This window comes from Schistocerca cancellata, chromosome 6, assembly GCF_023864275.1.
Source record: "Schistocerca cancellata isolate TAMUIC-IGC-003103 chromosome 6, iqSchCanc2.1, whole genome shotgun sequence".
Taxonomy (NCBI): Eukaryota; Metazoa; Arthropoda; class Insecta; order Orthoptera; family Acrididae; genus Schistocerca; species Schistocerca cancellata.
In genome coordinates, this window is record NC_064631.1 from 506,807,349 (window position 1) to 506,830,037 (window position 22,689).

At 41.6% G+C, this 22,689-nt stretch overlaps 1 protein-coding gene across 1 annotated transcript in view; it reads right to left on the reverse strand.

The window, feature by feature from the left end:
• LOC126088505 (eukaryotic translation initiation factor 3 subunit J) overlaps positions 1-22,689 on the reverse strand; it is a 75,326-nt gene that overhangs the window by 51,895 nt on the left and 742 nt on the right. The window lies entirely within an intron of this gene.

Sequence of the window (22,689 nt, forward strand, 5' to 3'; positions counted from 1 at the left end):
TACCATCGAGAAGACACATCAAGTTGCAAACAGGCACAATTAAAAGACACCTACAGAAAGCTTTTGGCCACAGCCTTCTTCAGCAAAAGGTAAACATACACCATTCACACACAAGCAAGTTCACCTCATGCACACCCACCCACCAACTCCAGCATCTCACGCTGGAGATCCTGGAGTTGGCAGTCATGTATGCAGGTCTTTTTGTTATGCCTATCTGCAACTCAGTACCTCCGCTATATGGTGAGTAGCAATACCAGAGAAGGAAAGTTGCCACCCACCATACAGCAGAGATGCTGAGTCGCAACAGGCACAACAAAAAGATTCACACAATTAAAGCTTTTGGCCATTAAGGCCTTTGTCAGCAGTACACACACACACACACACACACACACACACACACACACACACACACAGTCTCAGAGCTGGTGAGTAGCAATTTTCCTACATTGTTGACATTACTACCTGGAGTTTCCATTATGTAATCATGTGTCACTTATCTTTTTTTTCTATAAATGCTATACTCACTGTTCTAGGATGTGATGAAAAATATCTGAATTGTACAAATTATGTAATACAAAGTTGTTAAGGTTTGATTTTATTAATACAGTTATGTTATTCTGAACTGCAGCTGTTTTATTACTTTTATGCTAATATCTGGCTATCATAATAACCATTTGCTTTTCAATTTGGATGGAATATTCTGCGTTAACAAATGGTAATGACTATTTAAAACATACAGCTTCAACCCTGATAAAGTTACTCATTATTGAAACAGAAATACTGTTTTATACATTTCTGATAATTATAATAATAATTATTATTGTTAACCTACTTGTTTATATTTCCACTGGAACAGCATTTGTGTTTAGCTACATTTTGTTCAGATTTTACCCCATGTCAAGGTCAGTTTATTCAATTCAAATGTGTGCTGAAGACATAGCTGGAACATCCCTAAGGAATTGTTCATTTTATTATTGTTGTGCTTTCTGACTGATTTATGGAAATTATACCTTTCTGCTTTATTTTCCTCGTCCATTACAATGATCACACTATTCAATGTACTGTAACTAGTAATGATGATACTTTACTCTTGGCCAATAATATATTCAAAAGCTATCAACATTCTGAGTCTTGTTTGCTTATTAACAACTGCCCGCCTCCTCAACCTTTCCTCCTTACATTATTGTTGTGAAGTTTTGTCAGCATAAATACAGATTCAGAATAAAAAGACATTTACACAAAGAGTTTTCTCTCTGCGGCAGTGTGTGCTCTGATTTGTAACTTCAAAGATGCTTAACTGAATAAGTCGATATTGTAAGTAATTCATGAAGTAATAATTAAATTAAGAGTAATGCTGAAATCGACGCTGTATGAGATTTGTAAGTATTTGCTCTCCATAATGATGTATGAAAATAATAATAGTGAAGACATGAAGAAGATGTAAAGACTGAGATTTAATGTAATGATGATGGTGGTTTATCAGGGTGTATACACGGACAAGAAAAAAAAAATTCCCTGATTTCCCGGTTAAAATTACACTTTCTCCCGGGTGAAAATACACCTTTTCCCTGTCAAGTGACAGTATACTTTTCCTCGGAACTGTAAAACTTATCAATCCTTTGAATGGTTATAGTAAAAAACACGTTTTGGAAAGTTCTTTGATGTGCAGCAACATATACGCTGCATATTATGAAAACGTAAATTTAAATTCCACCAAACGTCGCATGTTACTTTCCAAAGCATTGAAATCAAGATTGCAATGCGCTTTTGTAGCCAGTCCTAGCTCGTCACATGATCTCGCCAGCGAATGACAGCGGATCTTCTAGCGTAGGATACGTGATGTAGTCAGCCAATAGCAATATTAGTGTTAAGTAGCGCGTACACACAAATAGGAAAAGTTCATGGTTTAAATTAACATACACAGTGTTACTACAAGAAAAGCAAAACTTTCACATACGATATTGGTCTCTGAGATTAGTAAGCTGCAAGGGAAGCTAAGCTTTCTCATATAATGTTGATTTTTTGCGCGTGTTACACTTTAAGGTACAACACACAAATGCGTCAGTAAAATTCTTAATAAAGACATAAATTTATGATCTTCTGAGCTCGAAATTTTTCTAAATGGACGTCCTCAAAGACTTGATTTTTAAATGAGAGTCAAAACGCTCTGTGATTTAAGAAATTCATCGTACATTCTCACACATAATTCATCTTGTATAAAAAGAAATTTACATTGAAAGTGATGCTTTTCAAACAACCATTCGAAATATTTTCCCGTGACCTGTTAGAAATAGGTTCGTTTCAGTAGTTGCCAGAGAGTGCCAGAAACAGGCGTCACCGCGCTTGCGCATCTACGATAATGCACGAAGCCCGTATGTTCGTAAGTGTAAAACATTAAAAGATCTTACACTGTGTCATAAAGGAAACAAGACATCAGAGGATACTCCAAGAACATCGGAATTTCGTGAACCATACTACAATGCGTAATTCGGCTTAAAGTGCACATTCGTATGTCCAGATTCGGACGTAAATTTTATTGAGTACCTGTACTGTATTATCTCATGTTTGGCTCTTTATTATGGCATAATGCCATACGTGCTAGAAGATGAAAACATGCACTTCTGAAATGCAGCGAACAGTTGAAACTAGCCCATAGTATGGATTTAAACACTTCGTTTCAAATAAATTAACTGCCCCAGCGGAAAAGATTAATAAAAGCCAAATTTCTTTAGCAAACCGACAAAAATAACTTCATTGTTCTGCAAGGCGATTAATGCCTGACTGTCAGAAAGGTGGAGATAAAACCTGAAACTAATAACATATTTTAGCCTTCCGTAATTATGAGAACTTATTTTAATTCATCTGATAGATCACGGCCATAGATATCCGTTTTGTTTTGATTTAATGTGAGAGCAATAAATGAAGAGGAAACAGCAAAATCACTAAACGTAAACACGGGTCACGTGGAGACTGCCCACTAGAACTGAGACTGCTCCGTGAATCAGTCCCAGATCTCCGATATTTCTGAACCGGGGCAATATTAGATAGTAGCGCTCAGCCACACGTCTGTAGCGAGAAGCGGGGAAAGGTACTTCTCATACGTGACACAACTGTACACACACAAGGGCTGGCCCGCAACTGCTCAAACAAATCTAAAGTAAACAGTTGTGACGTCACGCTCATCGGAGACAATTTATTGTTAGGAAGCATTGCATAGTCTTCCCAAAGCCTTTGATACACTTTGCAGTTGGCAAACGCTTGTATGAGCACTGTGTATTATTGTTGTATATGGCATATTCTTTTGCGACTTAAGTTTTATTTTCGTTTTTTTCTTCCGTTGATGTTTTGTTGCTGCACTATTATACTGCAGAAACGGGATACAGTAATATCCTTTGTTAGAGTATTGGCTCTTACTCGTCAAAATCACATAAATTTAACTGAAAACTAAAACAATGAAAAATTCCTGGAATTCCGAAAAATTCCCGGGTTTATCCCGGATCTCCCGGGTCGTATACACCCTGTTCATAGATATTAGTTTTACATACATGGTAACAGGTTCTGTTGATGTTGTAAAGACGTTACACTGAGAGAAGTTTTGTAACATAAAGTACAAATAGTGGTATAAAGATTATGCGAGCCTATAGATGTTAATTTATGTTGGATCTGCTGTAACCAGTATTAACGATGCAACAAATTGATGAGAGACTTCAAAAGTCCTTACCTAATAAATCTGTAACTGGAAGAATATTTAAGTTAACTATGTATGCCATTTTAAAAAATAAAGCTGCGCAATGTAGTAGTTTACATAAGTTTAAGGTATGTCTGTGTATAACAACTTCCTGAATAAAAAAGGGAACATAACAATTTTCACAGTTAATAGCTTAAAACAGTAAGATTTCATCGTAAGTTAAAGTGTGGATGTCAAGCCCAGACCTGCATCTTCTTAACATCAACTGTGTGAACATTAAGACTGTTTCACTGAAAATGATTAATTCTGACTGTTTTTATTTACTGTACCACATCATTCAGCAAATTATACATATCTATGTCTTGTGTGGAAGAAACAAATCAATGATGCAAACCATGACTGACCAAATTATACAATTGGGGAACGGATTGCTTAGCGTAAATGTATGGTAATGTTACTTAAGTAACATTTTAATGCAACTGACATAAAAATATCATTTAGGTGGTGATATAACTAATACTGTCCACATTAGAGAAAAGGTGCTGATACATTACAATTACATTTTACGTGATAATGCTATCGCAAATGTTTCTGTTTTCTCACATATTAAGACTTTTTCTTTAATTTATTTACTCTTGCCTGCAGACCACACACATCTCCGAGGTCTGGAACATTTGTTTGCGTAAGTGGTACTGGTTCTAATGTGATGTTGAACTGTTGTAGGTAATCTGGAGAAATATGGAAATTAAGAGGCTGCAAAGAGTTGAAACCTGTGGTTCAAACTTGAAACAGACATGATGGACTGCCAATCCAAATGTAGCAGCATCATGTGAGGAACACAATATGAACAGCTCACTGGCAATTTCTGTATGAAACTATTATAATTTGCAATACATATTATTTCTTATATAATGACTTCTGATAAAGGCCTTTTTTTTCTTTTCTGTTGGAATATTTCATCACTAATGATTATGTCTGTAATAAAAACAATGTTCTGTGATTGTGTTAGTGTGCTGACAGACTGCCATTTATAATGTGTTTTGTGCAGAACTCTGAGGTATTTTGAACCTACAATAATTGGGGTCAAGTAGTTTATCTACAATTATCAGAGCAAAAGGTTTAGCATAACTCAGACGAGAGCGGTTTTATCAATCTAAATCAGTTCTGTCACAGTTCATTTCTCTGTAGCAAGTGGATAAGTGAGGTATATTTGTTAGAAAACTCTTGTAATCCTGTCAGACATATTGATGGATCAATCAATATAATTACACGTACATCCAATGAGATCTACATGTATTGCAGAGTGATACATTTGCCAGTGCCAAAGACACATGGGTAAACAGCAGCAGCAGCAGCAGCAGCAGCAGCAGCAAGTTTAGGGACTGCTGAGCATCGCCTCTGCCTCATTTGTCTCAGCTCACTGATGTGTACAACATGCTCTCCAGTGGACTTATTTACAGCTTTTATGATACTTGGCTATTCCCTGCCATCGATGTTTGGCTTTGCACTTGGAAATTTCTATTGCCCCAATGTGTCACTGTCACCATGTTCCAACTGCATGTTGTTCCTTCTGCGAGGAAACAGACAGCATCTGCGTACACCGAGTGTGGACCCTACTCGAGTGCTTTCACTAGGACAAATGTACAGGGTTTCCCAGCACTAACATTTGAGTTTTTAGTGAATCTCTAAAGTACTTTCATGGCTAAGAGGTATCAGCCTTCAGAAGACTTTGTTTTGTTTCAAGAAGAATCATGATCTATTACATTCTGCAAGTTATTTGTACTTAACTGGTGTTCAATAATGCCTGTATTACTGAAGAAGCAGACTTACAAAAATAACACATGTACATTATTTTAAGATGAGTTACACAATAATCCCTCACAATTACATTTTCAAAAATTTTATTAAAAAAATCAAATCATATTGACATATGCGACTACTTTGTACAATTTATCAGAGACATTATAAAATCCTTCTTGCAAAAATTAAACTAATTGAAAGACTCAGCAGCTATGTTGTATAACTTTCCTCTGTTTTGGTGACATCACGGCCATTCACATGTTTGTAAAGGAGTAGAGTGTTTACTGAGTCATGACATTTGGTTGAGCATATGAAGAGATAATAGAAACAAGATGCAAGAATTAAAAATGTATAATTCTTTGATTGCAATAAAATTTTAGAAGCTCCTTTATACAACAGACAGCTTTCATACATGAAAGATGCATAGAGTTTGAGCTTTGAGTTTCTAATTCAGCCAAGCTTAAGTTTTCTGAGTACAAAAGCATGTCACACTAGTTTTGATCTGAATTGAAGGAGAGCCTGCAGAGACCTGTTAAAGGAACTGGAAGTAGAAACTACTGAATGCTGTCAATATATTTATTCCTTAACAGGATTTATCTTTTTCATATCAAAAGCTTAGTACTCGGAAACGATACTAAAATAACAATATCTGCATACATAGTTAGTAAAGTAACTCAGGGACACACTTCCAAGTGTTGCCAGCAACCATAAAACAGATTAGCTACTAACACAATTTAACAGAACCTAAAGTTTTTCTTGATGGCCAACTCCCACCCCCACTTGTCTATATTACTAACAACATAAAATAACCTCAGTATCACATTATGCTGGCTTTGAATGAAGTGTCATAAAATTATCTTATTGACTTCAATGTATAAACATTTTTGAACAGTTTGATATTAACCTTCTTTTCCTTGAGTCTCGTATAACTTAGAATCTATGGAAGGGACATTAACATCTCTCTTCTTTTGTTACATAAAATTATTTTTTACATCACATTAGAGGTTATCTTATCAAAATCCAGATGCACTGCTCAGTCATCATATAACTGTTGCTTTCTTAACAGCTACTCCAACAGCTCAAGCATATGGAATTTATGTGGTGATAAATCACACCAGTAAAAAATATTGCTTACAAAACACTCACGTAACCCATCCTGAAATATAATTAAAGTGCGTGGGAGTCATACCAACAAAAGGGATATCGAACATACACAAAGAATGGTAAGGATGGCCACAGGTCTGTTTGTCCCACAGGAGAGTATCATAGAAATGATGAGAGATCTGAAGCAGCAAAGACATAAAGGTACATGTAAAATCTCATGAAAGACTCTTGCAGAGTGGCAAGAACCATAACTAAGTGAGGAATCTAGGAATAGCCTTCAACCTCTTTATTTCATTCCCATAGGGACCATGAAGATAAGAATAGTCTAATTACAGTGGACACAGACACATTTAAGCAGCTTGCCACATTCCATACACAAATGCAACAGGATGAAACCCACATACTGTGGGGGTCATTCTGCATCAAGTGGACCAATTTCAGACATGGTTCCCACTTGACCATTTCTGAATCCAATGAAATTTACTGAGTAGGTTTAATAAAGTCTTGAAGGGATATGCACAAAGTTTCAGATCGGTACCTCCTTTGGCTCCATTTCTACAATCTCTCTGAAGTGGTCTCAAGTTTGCACTACCTCCACATGTGCTAAAGTAGCAATTTCAGTAAGTTTTATAAAAGGTACCCTTAACTTACAAATCACAGCTTTTGTATACTTAAACAACTCTTTGTGCTGAATAAGAATATATTACTGATTAGATTTTTTAAACATATCTGGTGACAACTGTATTACTTCAAAAATGACAAAACTGTGTTACTTGGAGAGTCTATCTTTAACCAGACATAAATCTTAATTTTACATACAGATTGAGCCAAGAATTGGCAAAGTGACACATGGCCATGCTGTCAATTTGTGCTTCTTGTACATTAGCCTTTTTTTTTTTTTTTTTTTTTTTTTTTTGTGGTTTTAGGGCGCACAACTTCAATGGTCATTAGCGCCCTGACTACTCTAAAAATGCACCGCGAGCCACAAGTTGACAACAACAACTAAAAGGAAAAACACAATAAAAGACAGACTGACAGGCATAGGATTAAAAAACTTCATCAAATGTCCTTAGCAAGGTGTGTCAAATTGATAAAACAAAGAACACGAGCAGCTGCTCGTGGGTCATCCGCTAAAACGGCATCGAAAGTAATAGGCAGGTTAAGATCGAGGCGCAGTTGGTTAAGATCGGGACAGGACATTAAAATGTGTCTAACCGTCAGCAAGTGCCCACATGGGCAGAACGGCGCCGGCGCAGCCGTCAGCAGATGGCGATGGCTGAACCGGCAGTGTCCAATCCTTAACCTTGCTAAAACGACCTCCTCCCGCCGAGAAGGGCGTGAGGAGGACGTCCAAGCCACGGGAAGAGGTTTTAAGGCCCGAAGCTTGTTGTCGGTAAGTGCAGCCCAATCGGCATGCCACAGCGACACAACGCGCCGACAAATGACCCTGCTAAGATCGGACGAAGGGACACAACAAGAAGCTGTCCGAGGCTGGAGGACCGCAGCCTTGGCCGCGGCATCTGCAGCTTCGTTCCCAGGGATACCGACATGGCCGGGAACCCACATAAAGCTAACCGGCGGACCGACGTCCACCAGCCGCTGAAGAGAGCGTTGGATCCGGTGTACGAAAGGGTGAACCGGGTACGGATCACTGAGGCTCTGGATGGCGCTCAGGGAATCTGAGCAGATGACATAAGCAGAATGTCGGTGGCGGCAGATGTAAAGAACAGCCTGGTAGAGGGCAAAGAGCTCAGCTGTGAAGACCGAACAATGGTCATGGAGCCGGTATTGGAAACTTTGTGCCCCGACTATAAAGGAACACCCAACCCCGTCATTGGTCTTAGAGCCATCTGTATAAATGAAAGTCATGGTGATGAACTTCGAACGAAGTTCCAAAAAACGGGAGTGGTAGACCGAACTGGGGGTGACCTCTTTTGGGAGCGAGCTGAGGTCAAGGTGAACGCGGACCTGAGCCTGGAGCCAAGGTGGCGTGTGGCTCTCGCCCACTCGAAAGGTTGCAGGGAGTGAAAAATGAAGGTGTTGAAGGAGGCGACGAAAGCGAACTCCAGGGGGTAGCAGGGCAGAGACATACAACCCGTATTGACGGTCGAGAGAGTCGTCAAAAAAGGAACGATAAGACGGATGGTCGGGCATTGACAGTAGCCGACAGGCATACCGACAAAGCAGTATATCGCGCCGGTAAGTGAGCGGCAATTCGCCAGCGTCAGCATGAAGACTCTCTACGGGACTGGTATAAAATGCTCCGATCGCAAGTCGTAAACCCCGATGTTGTATGGAGTTGAGGCGGCGTAAGATGGATGGCCGTGCAGAGGAGTATACAAAGCTCCCATAATCCAGCTTGGAGCGGACGATCGACCGATATAGACGAAGTAGGATGGTTCGATCCGCTCCCCACGACATACCACTGAGAACACGGAGGACATTTAAAGAACGGGTACAACGGGCGGCCAAATATGACACATGTGGAGACCAGCTAAGTTTCCTGTCAAAGGTAAGGCCTAAAAATTTGGTTGTCTCCACGATTGGGAGAGCAACGGGACCAAGTCGTAAGGACGGTGGGAGAAACTCTTTGTAGCGCCAGAAGTTAATACAGACCGTCTTCTCGGCAGAAAAACGGAAGCCATTGGCGACACTCCAGGAGTAAAGACGGTCAAGAGAACGCTGAAGACAGCGCTCCAGGACACGTGTACGCTGCGCGCTGCAATAGATGGTAAAATCGTCCACAAAAAGGGAGCCTGATACATCAGCTGGGAGGCAATCCATTATTGGATTGATCGCGATGGCGAACAGAGCGACGCTCAAAACTGAGCCCTGTGGCACCCCATTCTCCTGGCGAAATGTGTCGGACAGGACAGAACCCACACGTACCCTGAACTGTCGATCCATTAAAAAGGAACGAATAAAAAGAGGGAGGCGACCGCGAAGGCCCCATGTATGCATGGTGCGGAGAATGCCCGCCCTCCAACAGGTGTCGTAAGCCTTCTCCAAATCAAAGAACACAGCCGCGGTCGGGCGCTTCCGCAAGAAGTTATTCATAATGAAGGTCGACAAGGTAACCAGATGGTCAACAGCAGAGCGGCGCCTACGAAATCCACATTGTACATTTGTAAGTAGGCGTCGAGACTCAAGCAGCCAAACCAATCGAGAGTTAACCATTCGCTCCATCACTTTACAGACACAGCTGGTAAGTGAGATAGGTCGATAACTGGAAGGCAAGTGCTTGTCCTTCCCCGGCTTAGGAATCGGGACAACAATAGACTCGCGCCAGCATGCGGGAACATGTCCCTCAATCCAGATGCGATTGTATGTACGAAGAAGAAAACCTTTACCCGCAGGAGAAAGGTTCTTCAGCATCTGAATATGAATAGAATCAGGCCCTGGAGCGGAGGACCGTGATCGGCCAAGTGCGGTTTCGAGTTCCCGCATGGTGAATGGGGCATTATAACTTTCACAATTCGAGGAGCAAAAGTCAGGTGGCCTAGCCTCCTCTGCCTGTTTGCGGGGGAGGAAGGCAGGGTGGTAATGAGCGGAGCTCGAAACCTCGGCGAAAAAGCGGCCGAAGGCATTGGAGACAGCCTCAGGGGCCACAAGGACTTCATTCGCGACCTTCAAGCCAGAAACTGGGGAGTGGACCTTAGTGCCAGATAGCCGGCGCAGGCTACCCCAGACAACAGAAGAAGGAGTAAAACTGTTGAAGGTGCTTGTGAAAGCAGCCCAGCTGGCTTTCTTGCTTTCGTTAATAATACGACGACACTGAGCACGTAATCGTTTATAATTAATACAATTCGCCACTGTAGGGTGGCGTTTGAAGGTGCGTAAAGCACGTCGACGAGCACGTAAAGCGTCTCTACATGCTGCGGTCCACCAGGGGACCGGTACGCGACGTGGAGATGAAGTAGGGTGAGGGATGGAATATTCAGCAGCAGCGATAATGACTTCCGTGAGGTGTGCGACTTGACGATCGCAGCTTGTGAAGGTTTGATCCTGAAAGGTCGCCCTGGAAGAAAAGAGCCCCCAGTCTGCCTTGGAGATGGTCCAACTAGAGGAGCACGGAGAGGGAGTATGCTGCAGGAGATGGATAACACACGGGAAGTGGTCGCTCGAATATGTATCAGCAAGTGCATACCACTCAAACCGGCGTGCAAGTTGGGGAGTACATATAGAGAGGTCTAAATGGGAATAGGTATGAGATGTGTCCGAAAGAAAAGTAGGGGCGCCAGTATTAAGGCAGACAAGATTGAGCTGGTTGAAAAGGTCTGCTAACAAGGAGCCCCTCGGGCAGGAGGCTGGAGAACCCCAAAGGGGATGGTGGGCATTGAAGTCTCCAGTTAACAAAAACGGTGCAGGTAGCTGAGCAATAAGTTGCATCATGTCTGCCCTGGTAACGGCAAATGACGATGGAGTGTAAACGGTACAAAAGGAAAACGTAAAAGTGGGGAGAGTAATGCGGATGGCAACTGCCTGCAGGCCGGTGTGCAACGTGATGGGATCGTAGTAAATATCATCCCGGACCAGCAACATAACCCCTCCATGAGCTGGGATACCTACCACAGGGGGTAGGTCAAAACGCACAGAGGTGTAGTGTGCCAAGGCAATGTGATCGCATGGGCGTAGCTTCGTTTCCTGGAGGGCTACGACGAGCGGACGATGCAAGCGGAGCAGCAACTTCAAGTCCTCTCGGTTGGAGCGAATGCTGCGAATATTCCAGTGAATAAGTGTCATCGTAAGAAAAGGAAGATGAGAGAAGGGGTCACCTCGAAGGCCGCTTAGGGCCTGGCTTCGAGCGAGCACTGCCGCCGCTATCAGTAGGCGGACAGTCATCGTCCATGGGGTCTATAGGGTCATCGGCCATCTCGGGAGGGTGGCCGGGAGGGGGAGCTTCCTCCGCCGGTGAACGGCCAGATGTACGGCTACCGGCGGTGCGGCCAGGCGAAACGGATGACGGCCTGGGGCGGCAACCGCTGGGTGGCGCAGGAGAAGAGATGCGCCGTGGCGGGGAAGGAGAACTGTGCTTCCTATGCGCCTTTTTGGAAGGACGTTTGGTGGAAGTATCGGTCGAAGGCTGGGAGGTCGAGGGACGGAGGAAGTCCGCACGGGATGGTTCCTTCTTGAAGGACCGTGCATCTGACTTCGGTGTCTTCGACTTAGCAGAAGCTGAGGAAGTGGCTGGTGTCTGTGGTGTGATGGGAGGAAGAGGAGACGTCGACCGCGCGATCTTAGCACTGGCCGAACGGACGACCGTGGTGCTGAAGGTCAGATCGCATGTCTGGGTTGCGACCTCCCGGGTAGTCCGAGGAGAGGCGAGGACAGTACTATATTTCCCCGCTGGGAGCAGCGTGGGCTTCCTACTAGCCAATAGCTTGCGAGCAGCCGAGGTTGACACTTTCTCTTTGACACGAATTTCTTGGATGCAACGTTCGTCCTTATAGACAGGACAGTCGCGGGAGGATGCGGCATGGTCACCCTGACAGTTCACACAATGAGGAGACGGAGGTGGACAGTCACCCTCATGGGCATCCCTGCCACAAGTGACACATTTAGCCGCATTGGAACAAGACTGTCGAGTGTGATTGAAACGCTGACACTGGTAGCAGCGCGTAGGTGTCGGGACATAGGGGCGAACAGAAATAACCTCGTAGCCCGCCTTGATGCGCGATGGCAGCTTAACACTATCGAAGGTCAAGAAGAGTGTCCGGGTCGGTACAAGGTCGTTGTTGACCTTTTTCATGACCCGATGGACAGCCGTCACGCCCTGCTCAGCGAGGAAAGATTGAAGCTCCTCGTCAGTCAATCCGTCGAGGGAGCTAGTATACACTACACCACGAGACGAATTCAAAGTTCGGTGGGCCTCCACCCGGACAGGGAACGTGTACAGGAGGGTGGCCCGAAGCAGTTTTTGTGCCTGAAAGGCATTCTCAGTTTCTAGTAATAAGGTGCCGTTACGCAACCTGGTACAAGATTTGACAGATCCGGCTATGGCATCAACGCCCTTCTGAATAACAAAAGGGTTGACAGAGGAAAAATCCTTTCCGTCCTCAGTGCGAGAAACTACGAGGAACTGTGGGGCAGGCGGTAGTACTTTTGTCACTGTTGGCTGGTCACGTTTCCGTTTTTGGGTCGAAGTCGAAAGCGATGGAGTAGAATCCATTGCGGAGGAATCCCCCATGATTGCCAGCGTCTCCGATGGCGCGCTCCTTCCTTGTGGGGACCCTCTCAGAGGGCACTCCCGCCTTAGGTGAATGTTTACACCTCAGGTCACACCTCCCGAGAAACAGACGGAGGGACCAATCGGCATGGTCAGAAGGTATCAGCTCAGGCAATCACCCCTCCCCGGGCCTGGCCTTTACCAGGGGGTACGCGCGTGCCTTACATGTCTACCCAGGGCGGGGACTTACGCGTTACCCCGTCACCGGCTACGCGTGCGAACGCGTGGGTCGGCCTTCAGACACGCACAGGGAGGAAGGAAGAAGAGGAAAAAGAAGAGAGAGAGGGAGAAAGAGGACAGACTGTCTCAAACGCCGAGGCGGAGACCAGAGAAGGCAAGGAGAAGAAGGCAATGAGAAGGCAAGGAGAAAAAGGCAATGAGAAGGCAAGGAGAAGGCAAGGAGAAAATGGCAATGAGAAGGCAAGGAGAAAAAGGCAATGAGAAGGCAAGGAGAAAAAGGCAATGAGAAGGCAAGGAGAAAAAGGCAATGAGAAGGCAAGGAGAAAAAGGCAAGGAGAAAAAGGCAATGAGAAGGCAAGGAGGAAAAGGCAATGAGAAGGCAAGGAGAAGTCAAGGGAAAGAGTAAGGAAGACAGTGAGGTGGAGAAGAGCAAAGAAAGGGACCAACAAAAGGAAGGAAGAAACGAGAAGTTTAAAACCAAAAAGACCACGATTATAGGTCGTGAAGATCGTCCGTCTCCGGACGCAGGCGCTAACTACCCCCGTGAGGGGGATGGACTCCTTTTAGTCGCCTCTTACGACAGGCAGGAAGACCTCGGGCCTATTCTAATCCCCGGACCCGCAGGGGGGACATTAGCCTTTGTCCTCTTCTGTTGAAAGTTACTATGTGCAAAATTTATGAACTCTTTTTGGGTGCCAAATTTTGGGACTATATCTCAGCTATATGTTCAGTATTTTTATCTTCCTGTATCTAAAAAGATTATTTCTTAAGTTTCAGATGCTGTATGGTTTTAGTCCTATGCCTGCTTACAGGTGCTCAAAGTTATTACTTGTCATACACAATGTACATACTAGAATGTGACAGAGTAGACATGAAGTAAAATAAGTGAAAACTGATTTTATGTCAACAAAAGCACAGTCAGTTATGTACAATCAACTTCATGCAATAAGCAGTAAGAAAACAAATGAAAATCAAAGTTAGAACTTTAAGCCCACTATACAACTTGAATAATTCATTCCCACTACAGACTGATTAAATTACCAACACTGTCTTGTTCATATCCTGAGAAATTGTACTGCTGCCCAGAAGATTTTGAGAGTACTTTTATGATTTTAAATGTGTGTTGCTCTGCAATCCAGCAAGTATCCTCAGTAGATGACCAGTGGGAGGAACATTCAGGACCATGACGGGCATAAAGATGACCAAGGCATCTTTTTGTTTTAATGAAACTTCACATACATTTCCCACCCACCTCGCACTGTTGGTACATACAAGCACCATACCACCAATGTTGTAAAGTTGTAATTGAAACAGCTGTAATTTCTTCATCTTCTACAGTCATTAATTGACAGACACCACTTGAAACTTTTCTTATGCTGCTCTTTTTTAAGCTAATGGGACGGAATTTGTGATTATTATCTTTTCCAAGCAACTGTGTGCTCTTTAGCAAACCACCTTTCCCAATCAAACTCTGTTCAATTTCTTTCTGTGAAGAATAAATAATGATGCCTGAAATGTTGTCACTGCAGAACTTGAAATGACCACGTGATGTCAACTTTTTGCTATCTAAAGACCTCTGCAAACTAGCATGAGCTGCCAGTCTTTTAGCTGTTTCTCCAATTTCATCACAAGGAGATTTTCCATGACTGGTTCCAAAACAATTCCACTCAGCAGATATACCAACGTTCTTTTCATATAGAAATAAATTGCTAAAATTCCTGTACCAGGTAGCAGCTCCATCAATAAAGTAGTAAATGTGTTTAGTTGCTCCTAACATTACCTTCAAATGTTTAACCAGTCTCATTATGAACAAAAGATCTACAATGGTATCATGACAAAGACAGTCACTACCAATACAGACAGACAACTGATATTTCTGTACTTCTTTACCACCAAGATAAACCGAAAAGGGATGTAATGTGGCTTGGCTGTTCTCCCAATGAAACTTTTGAACAGCACCTAGCATGGCAAATGAAGAATTCTCAGTAAGATCCATCAAAATGATCATTTCAATACCTTCAAGATTGTCTTTCAAGTGCTTTAGATTTGGTCATTGATGCTTTGAAACAAAATGGTGGCTTGTCAGGCCATGAATTTTTAGAACTAAGTTCCTCATCTATAGTTGCATGACGCGTCTCTAGCACATCCCTGTCATTTCTGTTGGATCATATTCTTTGAAAACATCTATCAAAATAAGATTCAAGCTCAGGTTTTCCAGGACACTGTTCACTGCAATGCAGCATATAGTCTTTTGATTCTAAATAGCACACAGTTTTCTTGATTAGCTCCTTGTAGTCATCATCTTCGATAGATGTTGCAGCCAACATCAGTTCGGCATTTTATGCATTACACATACAGTATTAACTAATACGTCACTTTGACCTGAGTTTACAAGATTCTGGGAAGTCTGATTCACTGCAATGTTTCTCACAATAAGCTATGGACATCTCTTTCAAGTTACAAAGTTGGAAGCATTTTTGCTTTTGAGCTTTTTCAGCATCGATTCTGAATGCTGTATAATTATTTTTATCTGAGCACAGCTGAGAAAAGCAATCCTCTTCAAAGAACACAAAGACTTTATGTCTGATCTTGAGTGTTTTTCCCTCATGTTTTACAGGTACTGCAAAACTACAGTCTCCATCTTTACTTTCCTTGCTTGCTTCACCATTCTCGCTCAAACACTAAATTTTTAAACTGTACGTTTGGTACTTCAGCTGCTACAAGCCAAGGTTAATGTTTGAACTTTGTTGGAATTACCTGAATGATGCACTTCAGTTTTTAGTTCATTAATTAAAATGTCAATATCACTACATTTCTGGCACTGCTTCACCATTTGCTTCAAAACATTAGTGGAGCTCACACCAGCAGCAGCAGCTGCTTCTCCTATAGCCCTGGTGATGGAAACTTCTGCTTCTTGAACTTAAATTTGCCTTATGTAACCAATGGATTCCCTTCTGCTATTCTGTTGAAGCATTAAAGGCAAATTGGTACGACAATATGGCAGTGCAAAGATCCTTTGGACAGGCATGCACGTCGAAAGCAACAGGCACTGAGGCGACTACAGCCATTATGAAACACAGTAAATAAATTCGCAATTGTGAATAAGGACAATCATCTGCTGTAGAATGATGACAATGAAAATCTGTGCTGAACCGGGACTCGAATCCATATTTTCCACTTACCATATGGCTATCCGTGCACGACTCAGGGCTATACCCAAACATCCATTTGTCCATGCATCTCTAAGAGTTGCTACTGAAGTATTCACTGTGTAACAAGCATCAACTACAGCTGTATAATTAATAGACATTTATTCTTGCTCACCCCGGCTAGAATTGCATTCTCCAAATGGTATGTAGTTTAACTTATCATGAGAAATGCCTATTGGCTGTAAACCCTTCTCCAATTTATGTTACTTTTTCCAAAATGGATTACAGCATTAGAATCCGAAATTCTGTCATCAGCAGTGTGTTATGATATAAACCTATCTGGGTATCTTCTTAGTCAGGTCCAGATCTAAGTTTTAAAAGCCTTTCATAAAATGAGAGGGAGGGAGGGGGGAGGGGGGAGAGGGAGGGGGGAGGCGGGAGAGGGAGGGGGAGAGGGAGGGGGGGAGAGAGGGAGAGAGAGAGAGAGAGAGAGAGAGAGAGAGAGAGAGAGAGAGAGAGAGAGAGAGAGAGAGAGAACTGATCATAAGATCAACACTGAGAAAAAATGTTTAGGTGGTATTTTAACCATGTTTTCAATGTGTCAAATAATGTTGTATAAAATTTCTTTAAAGGAAGGATTTACGAAAACTTATTTTCTTGGGGGCGGGGATTTCATCAAAGGTAGACATGGATTTTCATTTATTTTACTGCTGCTTATTGCTTTAATTTGACTTGTACATAACTACACTTACATTTTTATTGGCATAAAAACAGCTTTCACTGATTTTACTTCCTGTTTACTCGACATAACATTCTAGTATAGACTATGAATGAGAAGTAATAACATTTGAGCGAAGTTGCTCATCCATAAGTAGGTCATCCATAAGTAGGCACAAGTATAAAAGTAAACTATACAGTTTCTGAAACAAACAGTATTCTTTCCAGATACAGCAAGATAAAGAGACACTACGGAACTTACGGTTATCATCCTCAAAAAATATCCTAAATTTGGCACCCAAAACATTTTCATCAATTCTGCACATATTATATTTTGATAGAGAAGAACAGACACTACTGAACAAAAAGCACAAAATGACAGCATGGTCATTTATATTATTACCAATTCTTCACTGAATCTGTCCATGAAAATATGATTTACAGCTGGTTAAAGACAGGTTCTCCAAGTAACACAACAAATTTTCTGCAATTCCTGAAGTGTAGCTATCAACAGATGTATTTAAAAATCTAATCATTAATATAATCTTATTCAGCACGAAACATTGTTTAAGTATACAAAAGCATTGGCTTGAAAGTTAGGAGTACGTTTCGTAAAATTTACCCAAAGTTGGTACTTCAGCACACATGTCGGTACTGCTAACCCCGACAATCTATGAAAGGCTGTAGAAATGGAATCAAAAAGGAGACATTGAGCTGAAACTTTGAACATATTCATCCTGGACATTGTGGAACCTTCCATAGAATTTTATTAAATTCAAAACAGTTTAGTGGGAACCCCTAGTCCACTTGATGTGGAATGACTGGGTGGTACAATGCGCAGTATCCTCTGTCATGCACTTCATAGTGATTTGTTGAGAATGGATGCAGATGTGAAAGGGTGATCATCTCATACAAAATGAAAATGTCACACATAGGGTGCTGAAATTCTTTCATATTAACCAACATCTTCCAATGGTAAGTAGTATCCAACACTTCCCTGCTATCAACAAAAACCAGTATTTGTGTTCTGATCTTGACTGTGGTCCACTTCTCCTCTTGCTTGGCACTATACATTTTCATTTCTCAGTGTACAGTTATGATCCCATGTACAGTCGACTCTTGGCAATTTGAATCATGATACATCAAACTACTTGTAAAGTCATTTGAAAAAACTTCAATAAACCAAAGAAATCTTGGGTATTTTGGTACTCTTGATAATTCAAGATCACACCACAAGAAACTCCATATCCGATTGCAGCAGCTACGTAATACTTGGTAGTTTGAGTTGTTTCATCATTCATCTCCTCTTCACACACCTTTGTTTTGTAAGCAAATACATCACTTACCACAGCACATTGGAAAATGGCCACAAAGAAGTATTCTGTCTTTGCAAAAAAGAAGTGGGCTACTAAGTGTTAATGTGTGTGTTTGTGTGTAAGAGGGGGGGGGGGGGAGCATGCATTGGAAGGTGTCTATTCTGTCACCCGCACTGTCCACCACTCTGAAGTGGAAAAGAAAAGATCCCTGAAAAAGCAAGATAAGGAGAGAGGAAGCAGCCCCAGCAACATAAGTTTCCACTTCTTGCAGGATGTTTACTGAAATGACTTAGTCAACACAGAAGACAAAAACATACCCACTGGGGGTTATGTGCTTCAAAAAGCCTGAGCCATTCACTATTAACCTGGGTGTTGAACTTAACTTAAAAAAAGAGACATACCTCCATTTTTGAGATCTGTGGTGAAAATGCAAGCACTGATGTACTAATTCTTCAGCATGGAAAAATGTGTTTGTAGAAATTTGTGTGCGCCTTCCATTTGAAATGTTAAAATGGATTTAAAAAATTAGACCAGTACAAAAATTGAAGTTTATTTTGAATGGTTACTTTATACTTGCACTTGTACAGAAACACTTGTGTTACTGAAATAGAACTACCATTCTTTAACTTAGAATTTTAGTTCAACTTTTTCATGGTTCTAGCTTGAATGTCAGACACTGAACTGAAATCTCATTATCTGAACTTTTTGTTGGGCCTTTGAACCTCAAATTAAACAGAGGATACTGTAGTCATTGCACACATTATAGATCATTCCAAAAATTCATCTCAGGGAAGATATAAGACATCTTGGTGACACATTGTCACACATCAGATATTTTGTGAGAATAATATTTATAGCCACCTCCAACAAAATTTCAAAGAATAACTGGCACAGGCCACAATGCACAACTTCATTTGTAACATCTGTAAGGTTCACATTCTACCATGATACGGTCACTGAATCCAATCACAAATCTCATCCAATACTTGGTAAACTCTTACTGTATTTACTGCACTGATCACAATCTGACAAAAATGCACATTATTTGATACTTTGGGAAGAAATCCCTCACTATACACCTAATGGTCATCCCTACACTCACAGCACAGATCCTGATACACTTTTTTCTTTTCTTTTACAGTCAACAAGCACCTTACAGCTTCTTGTGGAAGGAACTTCTGGTACAACAATCTTGTCTCCCCTTCCCCATTTCATTTGTGAATAGCAGGGTGGAAGGATGATGGACAATAAACCTATATACGAGCTGTAATTTCTCTGGCCATTCATGAGGCACACAGGGGAGAAAGTAATATATTACCTAAATCTTCCTGGGACATATGCTCTTGAAATTTCAACAGTAAACATCCCCATGATGCATACCATGTCTCTTGTGTCTGTTAGTGCTGTCCATTGAACATCTGCTATCTCACAAATGAACAAATCCTGTGGCAAAACAAACCCCTCTTCATTGGATCTTTCTTATCACTTCCAACTTGGTAAGCGTTCCAGACTAATGAACAATGCTCAAGAGCCAATTGACCACGTGTTTTGTAAGTCAAAGGAACATTCAATAATTGTCGCCGGCTTTGACAAATGACATGATGTTAATGGCTGCTGTGATATCTTCTGGTGCACATTTTCTAAGTCTGGTTGTCAGCCGGCAAAAAACCCGTTAGTGGTCAGAGATTGATCTGTACCTAAAGCACTCCGTCTTCAGACTAAAAGTGGCCCATAGGGACCATCCGACTGCCGTGTCATCCTCAGCGTGTAGTCAGCACACCACTCGCCCGGCCATTACGATTGTTTTCTTTGACCTGAGCCGCAACTATTCGGTCGAGTAGCTCCTCAGTTGGCATCACAAGGCTGAGTGCACCCCGAAAAATGGCAACAGCTCATGGTGGCCCGGATGGTCACCCATCCAGACCTGTACCTAAGCCCATCTGAAAAAACTGCCACTGATAGCACATTACAGTTGCCATATTTCCTTTTGGCACAGGTCAAAGCCAAAGACCAGTATCTAATACTGCTCTTTATCCATTTTCTTATGATTCAGCCAATAAATTTCAGCATGGTATATGCTTTTCCAATTATTTGTTTTATGTGGTCATTTCAGATGGTTATTTCCACGTATTTTCTGGTAGTCACTGTTTCCCAGTGATCTGCCGCCAATAGTGTAATCGAACACAAGTGGTTCTATCTGCCTCAGGGTCAACTGCTGCCCCCTGTCCAAACATCAATCGTCTACAAGTCGCCCTACATTTCGCTATTCCTGTGGCATTACAAACATCAGAATTGTCTGAGCAACTTCATAAAGCCTCCAATGTTGTCCTCTTGATCATTAATATAAATTGAACACAGTGGCAGCCCCGTAACGGTCCCAAAATTACCATACACATTGATTTTCTTCTGCTAAGAATAGGTTGTGTTCTATCCACAAGGACATCTTAAATCCAATCACAAATCTCATCCAATACTTGGTAAACTCTTAATGTGTTTACTAAATGACTGTGCAGACTGTACTGAATGTTTTCTGGAGCAATATACCTCCTCGGTGTTTGCAGCCTGTCAAGTATTCGTTCACCTTCCTTTTTAAACCTTTATACATATATCTCTTCCCTTGCCACAATTAGAACCATATTTGGAAAGTTGTGTGTTCTGTCACTTACAGAAACACCACTCAAACCCATTGTCAGCTGGATTAATAAGCAACTGCTACTCTACAGAATAACTGTGGGAATAGTTACATTTGCCCAAGAGTACAATTAGGGATGTATAAGTCACAGAACAGACCACGAGCCTGTTTAATCTTAGTGCAACTAATTCATGCCAGGTAGCCAAAGGTTTTTTATAATGAGTGCAGAGTTGACAGTCTAACATCATTAGGATGATATTCAAAATGAAGTTACACTCTTTTGGCTGAGCTAGATCTTGAAATGAAATGATCGTATGGCATTGTTGGCTGGGAGGCCCCATGCGGAGAAGTTCGACAGCCTTACTGCAAGTTATTTTTAGTTGACGCCACTTCGGCGACTTGCGTGCATCAATGATGATGAAATAATGATGAAGAACACACAACACCCAGTCACCACGAGGCAGAGAAAATCCCTGACCCCGCCGGGAATCGAACCCGGGACCCCATGCGCAAGAAGCGAGAAAGCTACCGCAAGACCACAGGCTGCGGACAGCTAGATCTTAATAGATAGGTAATAAAGATCAGCCCCCATTCAGCAACTCCACATTGCTGAATTCACCAAGTTGCAAGCAATCTACCATCACCCAAAATCAGTTCCAGGTCTATTAAAGAGGGCTACACATTCTTTTTCCATAGAGAAATGTCAACAATGAAAGAAATTATTGTAAGCTTCACTGAGTTCATGCCCATTTCTATGTCATCATTATTACTTCCAAAATAACAGTACAAACCCAACTGCTGGCAGTTACAAGAAAAAGTGGGACTAATGATTTCCTATCTTCTGGCACTAGTATGGAAACAGTGCTTCTCATGCTCAATCTTAGCGCATCTGTTGCTGTATTTTTTTTAGAGGAGTTCTCATCCAAACAAAGGCAGAAACCAATTAGGTTGGTTGGTTTCATGTTCCATGGATTTTTTGCACAATAGACCTTAATGATGTGGAACGAGTCATTTTACACTCACATAGCAAATTAATTTCTTCAAATGATTGCATTCTGAACATTTCTAAGTGCTTTTATTCCCCTACTGCGGCAAGTTAGGACAAGAATGTGTGGCAATTGTGTATCTAGGGAAAATATATTTCATTCACAAATTCTGGAAAAGAAACATACAAAATGTAAAATCAGAAGATCGGAACTTACAAGGAATCAGAAACCCTAAAAGCACATATGTGCCAAAAGGCACAAACTATTTAAACTCTCTTCTTGTCATCCTGTTGTATGAAAACACTGAGCGAACAGAAAATGTTGTCTGTGAGAAACAAGATGAAACATATTAGACGGAGAGATATTAACAGCATTACTTGTGGAAACATAGTTGACTAGTTGAATTAAAAATGACAAACTGATATCACTCAAAATTGATGTAGAAATGAGTTGTCTGTAATGCAATAGCACCAGTTTATACAATGGAAAAAATATATTTATCTCTTCACCACAAAAAGGCTACAATATGTAATAGGCACAAACACGACATTCAAGTGTACTGCAAACAGGTTCACTACAAAAGGCATACTATATTATTCACAAATCCTCCCACTCTTTATTAATTCTTTCAAAGGATGAGCTGACTGCACACCCACACACCTATAAATTCAATTTGTGATGAAATACGGTAACTAAAATTCCTAATCACATGAATAGAAGTGTATTTGCACATGCCTAAAAAAGTCTATGCAAGGTTACACTCACTAACTCAGTGTGAAAATAGTGGGTTCCCCACTCAATTGCACGGGATTCAATAGTGAAAAATAGCAAATAATGTTCACGAACAAACTCTGCATTATCACCATCACAATGAAAGCATCTAATCGCTAT